The sequence below is a fragment of the Grammomys surdaster genome, unplaced genomic scaffold (genome assembly GCF_004785775.1).
Source record: "Grammomys surdaster isolate TR1022 unplaced genomic scaffold, NIH_TR_1.0 311, whole genome shotgun sequence".
Classification (NCBI taxonomy): domain Eukaryota; kingdom Metazoa; phylum Chordata; class Mammalia; order Rodentia; family Muridae; genus Grammomys; species Grammomys surdaster.
This window is the reverse complement of record NW_021604730.1, coordinates 1,205,322-1,213,242: the sequence shown is the minus strand read 5'-3', so window position 1 is coordinate 1,213,242 and position 7,921 is coordinate 1,205,322. Positions and strand designations below refer to the sequence as shown.

Below are 7,921 nucleotides of genomic sequence, written 5' to 3'. Positions count from 1 at the left end.
CTCTCTCTCTCTCTCTCTCTCTCTCTCTCTCTCTCTCTCTCTCTCTCTCTTTCTTTTCATAGAAACACAATTTTTTGCTGCTACTTTACCCTTTAAATTCCACAAAGTGTAATTCTGCCCTTATATGAATGTACGTACATGTACACAAGTATGTGTGTCTCTAGCCTAATAAGTTTGTTGTAAAACAAAGATGATTAGGGCAACTGGAGAAATGCTATCTTTTGAAAGCCAGTCAATATAAACATTGACTATATGGTTAAAATGTTTAAATAGATTATGTTGATGCTAATATATAAGCTTTGGTATGTCATCCCTGGTCACTTCTATTAATTTCATGTTTCATGTGTCTAAAAATAACAATTGATGGGGAGATTTTAAGTTTATTAAAGCAATGAACAATCAATGAAACAGAGTGCACATGGGAAACCCCTGGAGTTGCATTTACTTAATAAATTTTCCATGTGACTTTGAGTGACAAATGATAAACTTTCTATGTTGATTAATAATGTAAGTAGACTATCTGACACTTCCAAGAGATTATTGATCAAATCTACCATCATAGTTTAAGAACTGATAACAACTATTAACCCTGCATGCTTTACTAAAAATTTCTTAATACATTCTAGTGTAACAGATTCTAACAGGCAATAAAATGATTCTTCCATGAGTTAATTATTTTAGAATACAAACAAGAGTATCTCTTATACTCATGTTAAGGTGGTCACAAAAGTAATATATGTTATTGTCAAATATGTAGCTGGTTTTTGAAAATCTGGATCAGAATATCTTTCTTTCTTTATATATCAAGAAAATGAAGTATTGTTCAGACAATCACACTGAAACGTTATTAGTGTCCCTAAGTATGTGTACATAAAACAACACCAAATGACCTAAGTAGCTTATGTATATGTATGATATATGTATAAATATAAAATAATAAGTATAAAATAAGTGGTCCTCAATCCGAAGAACTAAAGAGGAATTGAAGTGAGGAGAGGAAGTGGTGGAAGTATATAAGTAGGGTATAATCATTTATGAAACTCTAAAAATATAAGACTTACTTTAAAGTAATACATACATACATACATACATACATACATAATTTGAAAATATTCTGGATTTTTACACCACAAGCTTCAGTTCACACCTTTGAAGCTGTTTGAGCCTCACATTGAGTATTTGGAATAGTGGGAGTGAAGCTTCCTATTTTGAAGTTCTACTCTTGACTCATCCTGGGAGTTAGTGGCTGGTGCCTAATAGTATGAGTACAGTCCACCACTGTTTTCTGTAAGGAATGGCAGGTATTAAGTGTTGTTCACTGATTCCTCAGCATGGGTACCTAATTCCAGAACAGGAAGAGAGTGGACTGTTTCAGTAGTGTTATTTTAATGTTTGCTATCCTACCATTATATGTAAGTGCATATATACAGATACCCATTACCACAGAAAAAGTGACTTATACTCAAAAGTTTAACAAGTGTTCATCTAACCTGATATCCTGCTTTCCTTGTGGTACTCTGTCCAGTTGGACATGGTTTCTAGCTCAGAAACAGTTTTAACAGACTTGTCCTCATGTTATTGGCAATCGTATAGTTGTTCTGGAGGCTCCTAAGGCCAGGCTTGCTCTTACTCCACTTCTCTTGCAATGGGTGTTTCTAATTATTCAAACCTTGCTCACAGAACAGAGTTAGAACATTATGGGGGAGTGCTGTGGTTTGAATATGAATGGCCCACATAGGCTCATATATTTGGATGCTTGGTCATTTTAGAGAAAAGGAGTTACTTGACAGGGATTAGGAGGTGTAGCCTTTTTGGAGAAAGCCTGTCGCTAGGGGTGGGCATTGAGGTTTCAAATTCTCAAGCCAGACAGGATGTCCCTTTCTTTTTCTGCTGTCTGTCGCTCTGGATGTAGAAATCTCAGCTTCCTCTCTAACATCATGTCTGCCTGCACACTGCTGTGATTCCTGTCATTGACAATAATGAACAAAACCTCTGAACAGTAAGCCAGCCTCAATGAAATGTTTTAGTTTCTATAGTCGAGGTATCTCTTCACAGCAATAAAAACCCTAAAATATGGAGCAAGATTGTTGATTTGTACTTCCTTCTATACATTGTTGCTTTATGGTACACTAACTTTTAATTTTGAGTATTATGCAAATTTATAATTTGATGTTTTGAGGCATATGCAAATACTGATAAATCATAGAAACTGACTCAAATACATACCTATCTGGCTATATGACATCATGGGAAAAGGCAAAACTAAGGAGTATAAAATTTCAGCATTTCTAAAGTTCCAGTGGAGGGATTATACATGTATAATATGAAAGTCTGTTAAGGTGATAAAATATTTTTGTATAATATTAAGATGGTTGACAGACATTATTATGCATTTGACAAAGTCCACATAATAGGTAACACAGAGGGAATCCTGATGTAAATTAAGTATGGATTTTGCTGGATGGTGTGAATGTAGGCTTAGTGAATTCTGATCCAAGGATTCTTAAATGCCATACTTTCTGCTTTGTTACTTCCCCAGAAACAATAGCTTTACACTGTTAAAATTGTTTTATGTTCAAATTACATGTTCTGATATAGAAACAGTAAAATACCCAATGGGAGGCTGATGTGGTCCTTAGAGATTCCCAGAGAAAACATCAAGTTTCTCAGAAGATCCTAGAAACAGCTCCACTTCATCATTCCATGGGGATATCATTAAGACTCAGAAAAGAGTAACACAAACTGAATGTCTCCTCTGTGTCAGAATTTATTGATTAGAATTAATTGTTCTGAAAGTCAAGATGCAAAGCCATGAACAATTAGACCTCTCCCATCCCCAAGAAGGAGTGCAGAAGCTGCACTGCAAAGTAAATTGCTGCTGAAGAGAACAAAATAATGTTTTTATTGCTAGTGTGTGTGGCTACTATAATTCTTGAGTTTAAAGAACACCACATATTTTTAAAGTTTAGAATTTTATAAAGCATGCAATAATTTTTGTGGAATAAATAAAACAAACAAACAGCAACCCAGAAACAACCCATCAGGAAATTTATGAGCAGTTATTCTTTCCCTGTGTACTCTTGGTTTAAGTGTAAAATAAAGTTTTAGTGCCATGGAATGTGTGATCTATTCTTACACCAGGGTTATAGGCATTGAACAAACAAAATCACAGCATCAGTGAGATACTAATATCAATTAAAATCTAAAACCTACAATGTTTCAGCTATTGTAAAAATGTGATGTTTTGGGTTATAAAGGCCTTTTTATTTTTTGCAATTATGACCATGTACTGTCTACTGGAAATACCCCATATTAGCACTCTGCCAGTAATATAGAATGACCTTCATATGCAATAAAGATATGTATCAACAATATATTCACAGTTTCTAAAAATTCAAAGCAAATTAAAAGCTACACTAAACAGTTCATGTTTATGTTCTGTATTATATGGAGAAATTAGAAAAATTAAAAGCTTACAAAATAAAATAAAATGCTATTTTAATTAAGAAAATATTCATGCCTGCCTAAAGCCATGCTAAAATTCTGAATAAAACATGGTTTCTGTAATTGGACCAAGTTCATTTCTTATGAAGTTGTTCTAATTCTGAAGCTGCATATGTGCAGGAGCCTGGATGTGGGAGGCAAGGGTTGCCATGGTGAGCACACATCTTTTTGAGAAGTTAAATTAAAAAGGGATGTGCATAAAGACCTCTCAGCTCATGGTATATTCTGGAAATTAAGGGTGCCTTTTTTCCCATGACATCTTGGTGTGTTGGAAGGTATTGTCCAAGTAGGGCATATACAGCTCAAATTTTAAAGACATCAACTTTTTAAGGTCTCTTGGAAGTAAGAGATCCCCAAGTTAGGTAATTGTCCTTAACTGTTTAGTAGGAAACCAGCTCCACTTACACTAAATTAATAGATTATCAGAGTTCAGGACATTTTGTAAGCCTGAGGGATTCAAATATAGACAGTGCTAAGCACACCCCTAAATAACTTTAGTCTCAGATAGTTAAGGAGAAATAAAATCACCCCTGAACCCTGCTTTCTCTCCCTTCTCTGTTGTGATGAGTACTTTCAAAGAAGCCTGACAGACTACCCCATTCATTTCCAGCAAGACCTCCAGGTAGTTGCCTAGACCCCATCAACTGGGAGTGCTTGAACCTGAGACAGATGCACCTGTTCAGAAAGGCAGCAACTTTTAATGCTCTAGAGCACCCATGTGCACATGCTTGTGCTCAGGGTCTGAAGAACTTTCTCCTATGCCCTCAGAGGGAATGTATCATTTCAAACTAGGAGCCATCTGGAACCAGATATCTGGGTGGAGGGTAGGTTGTAACAAAGAATGTAGGATGTTGCTAACCAAGAGGCATCCCAGGATGCGTTCCCTTTCCCTTTCATTTTCTTTCGCCTCTGGTCAACTTTATTAAACATAAAGGGGAACTTCAGCAACTGGGATGCTGATAGGCTCAGCCTGAAACAAAGAAAAGCTACTTCCTAATACAGTTTCTCTTGCGTTGGAGGGATCACGTGTTCACTTTCACTGGTACGCACTCTGCTCGCCCACGCGATGAAACCTCTATTGTGCTTAGAAATTTTGCTCAGGTTAAAATATGCTCAAACATAAATTGCTTCTCATCCATCAGCAGAGCCCCATCTAGAGACTCGGGTGCACATGCTCTCCTGCTGACCCAATTACCACTGCAGGTAATTCCGATGTGCTTAAGTGTACTGGGAAAGTAATAGCAAAGAGCAGGTGGAGGCCCGCTGCCTCAATTCCCACCCACCCCCTCCTGCTTTCTGAGATTCCTTTTGATGGAGAACTTGGAAAGGAACGTGGGAGTCACAGATGGTTCCTTCCTGAGGCCGATTCCCAGGAGTTGTGAAAGTAACCCCTTCCCTGCCTGGTGAGGTGCCACTTGCTTTGTGCCTTTGGTGGGGAGGGGCAACCAGCAAGAGAGAGAGGGGGCGGAGGTGGATCTTCTCTCTCCCCAACCCTGATGGCCAAGTAGTGTAATGAAGCAATTTTGCAGCCATCTCGGTTATGAAGTCACTGTTTTTAACGACAATCTGTGCAGCCCCCACCCCCATCCCGCCCCCATCTTGACTCTAAATTTGGTGATATAGGAGATCTCTGGTAGCCCAGCTAATTGTCCGCAAGGAGGGTGTCACAGTTACCCCAATGTTGGCGGTCTTTGGTCCTTTTCCAAATACAATCCAAGGCATGCCCTGAATCCCTAAAGGCTCCAGAGGATGCCAAGGGACCCTGAGCTGGACCAGGAGCAGTGAGGTTCCCAAGCTTCTCCCTCAGAACACAAAGGAGTTGGTGTGGAGAGCCAGGCATCTTCCCTGACTCCAAGGAAAGCATTCACCCCATCCCTTCCCACTTCTTTCTGTCCTTTAGTCTTTCCTGCTTTCCTATCCCCTTCTTTTCCCCAAACCCCACCCTTTTCTTTCCATCCTCAATGACATACACCCCAATAATTCCTTTATAGAAACCAAGACAGTAATACAACACCTTCCAAGATAAAGCACAAGTGTGTGCTGCCACAAGTGTGTGCATGTGCGGTGTGTGTGTGTGTGTGTGTGTGTGTGTGTAGAGATCACACTTGCTCCATCCCTCACACACCACGGGGAAAGCGGACTGGATACCCCAGGACAAAAAAAAAAAAAAAATGCAGAAAGCCATATCCCGCAGGACCCCGCGGTCCCAGCACCAGTGCCCCACACTTGCTCCTCACCTTTCCTTTTCGCAATATGTAACCCTTTAGGGTCCCTCGACCATTCTAAGCGCCGGGCTCCTAAGCACTTGTCCAGCTAGCGCCAGATTCCCACAGACCGGCAACCGCCCCAACGCTGAGGCACGCGGGCCACCTGAACCTCCCAGATCCCCACTCCTCGACCGTGGGCAGAGGTCCCCCCAATACCCTACTCACATCGCCGGAAGCAGAAACTACCCATGAGGGTCCAGGGAGCGAAGGCCTTGCAGCTGCCGAGGGTTACTCCTTAAAGTGCTCTGGGGTCCGCAGTGAAGCCAGTAGGGGAGTCCTCCGAAGCAAAGGCAGAGGGAACTCCGGGCAGATACGTTGTCAGACCATGGTGCCACTGCCCTTCAGGTGCAGGGATGGAGAGGTGCCCCTGGGGAGCTGGGAGCCCGCCCGGAGCACCACTGCGGCCAGTCCCCGGCCTCCGCCCGCCCAGAGCGCCGCGCTAGCGACCGTAGCAGCAGCAGTGGCGGCGGCGGCGGCGGAGGCGCAGCTCCCTCCCCGCCCCCAGAAGGCTCCACAGACAATAAATCCTGGGTGGAGAAGAGAACGGCAGCGCGGGCGAATCGTGTACCCAACTCGACTGCTGCCCGGGCTAGCCGCGAAGCCTCTGAAGGGGCGAGGGACCCCGTGGCCCGAGGCACAGAAAGGACTAGCTGGGTTCCTGCGCTCCCGCAGCTGCGGGTGGCGGCGGGGGTCCTGGGTGGGCGGCTGCAGGTTGCGCTGGCCCAGAGGCTGGGTGGTCGTGGCTCGGAGCCCGGGGTTGGCCCGGAGCGGGGTCCTCCGCGGTGCCGCGGCTTGGCGCACAGGTGCCAGGATTGGCAGACAAGGCGCTGCTCCTGGCTCGCGCCTGTGACTCTCCACTCTCCCCGCCCCCTCTCTTTCCTCCCACCCCCTTTTCCGACGACACCAGCTGCAGCTGCTTCAAAGTGTGAAAAATGTCAAGGAGATTTTCCAGGGCTCAGAGAGAATGACCACCTTCTCAGACCTCAACCATTCTTGGACTACCTTGCTTGCCCCTCGTGACCTCTACTTGGACTGCCTGCAAGATCTCAGGCCCGCGGAGAAATGAGAGGTTCTAGCTTTCTCTGGTTCCGTTACCACCCGCAGCTTTTAGACAGCCAGCTGAGCTCTCTGGGTCGCTCAGTTGCCTGGAGTACACAAAGCAGGTGTCTTGAGGCTCGCACGGGGCAGCGCGGGCTCCCCCGGGCGTTTTCCCACCAGCCCGGGGCGCTCCTGCTGGCGGCGCGGCGTTCTGCAGCGCCGGGAACCCGCCAGCACCGCGGCTCCAGGCCTGTGCGCTGGGTGCTCCCGCACCAGTTCCGTGACGCTGCGCGTGGCTCCGCAGGCTGCCGCTCCTGCTATCTCAGCAAAGAGGCCGCCAGGAGCGCCTCCTTGGGGTTTCCTCCCTGCCTGCGTAGCCCGCTGCAGGTTGCAGGCTGCCCAAGAAAAAGGTCTCTGCTTGTGAGTCTAGTGGCTTATTTAGTGCTATCATAGAGACTTAATGATAGCTTTCAAGACTCCTTATTTTTGGTCTGGGATTGCAGCTCCGGAGATGTGCAAAAAAGAGAAGTGTTTCCCAACTTCCTTTCATGTATTCGAAATCCTGCTCCTTCTGCACCCACCCCCCTCCCGCCCCCAACTCAGGAACATTAGCTCCCCACCACACATTCACATGAATGCACACACAAAAAAACACAGACATGCACAAAAAGCTTTAAAAAGCATAGTGATGAAACTAGTGCTATATTTAGGTCCCTACTCTCTCGATGAAGACTAATTCCTTCTGTCCGGGATTCTTCTGAGATTTAGAGGTGATAGGGCTAGGAACCTTCCCCTTCTTTCTCTCCAATGCCAGTTGACTGTGACATTCAGATGCCACTCAGAGTTGTGTGAGCTCCCGATTTACTGAAAAGTAAAAGTGCTGGCATGTCTCTTAGATCTGGAATGAAAAGTCTTCAAGGTTAAACATTCTGACTCCCCACCCCACCTCCAGCCCCTGGCTGCCAGGACTTGTCTAGAAGTGACTGGGGACCAAGACCTCATCTATAGATAAGCAAGGAAGAAGATTGCCGCTTTATCAGGGTAAGGTGAATAGGTTGGTGGATTCCTAAGGAGACTCCTCTTAATTTACATATAGAAGGGAAAAAGACTGC

At 44.4% G+C, this 7,921-nt stretch overlaps 1 protein-coding gene across 3 annotated transcripts in view; it reads right to left on the bottom strand.

The window, feature by feature from the left end:
• Lrrc7 (leucine rich repeat containing 7) overlaps nt 1–7,035 on the bottom strand; it is a 438,353-nt gene extending 431,318 nt beyond the window's left edge. For all 3 annotated transcript variants that reach the window (XM_028777579.1, XM_028777577.1, XM_028777581.1), the window contains exon 1: nt 5,937–7,035. The gene's annotated coding sequence lies outside the window, so the exon portion shown is untranslated. The remainder of the gene's footprint in view (nt 1–5,936) is intronic.
• Nucleotides 7,036–7,921: the final 886 nt, after the last annotated feature.